We start from the raw sequence: 1,630 nt of genomic DNA, 5'->3' as shown, positions 1-1,630 counted from the left end.
ATCAGCAGGACGTGGAAGAAATAAAGGCTGACAAATGACCAGCTGATAGCAGAACAGACTCTCAAAACACCACCAGAAGAACCAAGGGCAAGGGAGTCACCTGTTATCACAAGACAGACTTTCATTTGATCTATCTTCATATTACCTGCAAGGTATACGCAAGAGTTTATATAACAGTAAGGTATGGAAGAACAACCCTCCCAAAACCAGAGTTGCCAAGCAAATTAAGTTAGACATAATAAAACAAAGAACTGGTGTTAAATTACATATGTTATAGATTTTAAGGGAATACAATAAAATGGTAAGTATGTAAAAAGCTTATGGTATTCATTTTTACTTTTGCTATCTCAAACAATTGTGACAAAAGGACTTTATGATAGCTTCCCAGTATGGGGCAACATATTATGATTACGAATAGGATAATGTCTAGCAACTTCAACGACTCTACTTTCAGGAAGTGCTTGATGAGCGAGGAGAGTAAATGTAGAATTAGTAATAAAGCCTAAATATTGCACTGTCTTGACTATCTCATTAGGCATGCACGCTGAGCAGCTACCACTCTTAGTGGAGTGTGGAGGCATGGCATAATGGTGGGGTTGGAGCCCTATGTCATGCTGTGCCTTAGCCATAGATTGCCTTAATCCAGATGTGTGGGAACCCTCTGCCTCACTCTTTTCACTCCTGATGAGAAATCAACTCACTGAAGAAGCCATAATCTCTTGGAAGTTTAAATAAACACATTACTGTCATTGCTGAAGACTTTAAACCTTTGTAAACCTGAAGATTCACTGGTAGGTGCAATTCCTTCTTCGCCCTCCGCTAGTCCTTCCATAAACTGTAGGGTGTTTGTGATTAGGAGTCCACACGTATTCTAATGGTTGAGTAACAGTACTGCAGTAAGATACAGTGATGAGGAATTTGGAAAGAAAGGAGGGTCTGAGAGCAAGTAAGGAACAGGAGGATGACTTGACATTTGGATTCAGTTCCTGGCTCTTCCATAAACTCCCTGTGTGACCTTGGCAAATCCATTTAAGCTCTCTGCGTCACAGAGGCCTATCTGTAAACTGAAGACAATACCTCCTTTTCCCTGGTCTGTCTTGTTTATCTAGATGGTAAATTGTTTGGAGCAAGGACAGTCTCTTACTATGTGTTTGAGCAGCACATAGCCCACTGGGGCGCTGATCTCAGTAAGGACCCACTGGCTTTATTGTAAAACAAAATAATAAAAAGCGTAATAATAAAATTGCTACTGTCAGATGGCGTTTAAATAGGGCGGGATGGGGTGAGGGAATTGTAACCAACCAAGAATGACATCAGATGAATTCTGTGTTCTAGCTTTGATTTTAAAAGCTAAATAAAAGATTTTCAAATGGTGATGGACTTTTACATGTAATTGCAATTTCTCTCTTTATGCAGAAATTCTTCATTGCTTAACCATTTCACTTAATTTAAAAAAGGCAATTAAAATTCTTTTGATCCACTATTGTCTTAGGCTTTATTAGAGAAATCCGTTGATAGTGTGGCAGTAAAAGATTTATTGAAACAAAGCATGCTTTACAATGGTAGAAGCAGATGGTTTACAAAGTTACTGAATGAGAACTGATTATTGATTTGCTATCCTCCTAACAAC

Source organism: Lepidochelys kempii, chromosome 6 (genome assembly GCF_965140265.1).
Source record: "Lepidochelys kempii isolate rLepKem1 chromosome 6, rLepKem1.hap2, whole genome shotgun sequence".
NCBI classification, from domain to species: Eukaryota; Metazoa; Chordata; order Testudines; family Cheloniidae; genus Lepidochelys; species Lepidochelys kempii.
The sequence above is the reverse complement of the archived record's forward strand: the minus strand, read 5'-3'. Positions refer to the sequence as shown.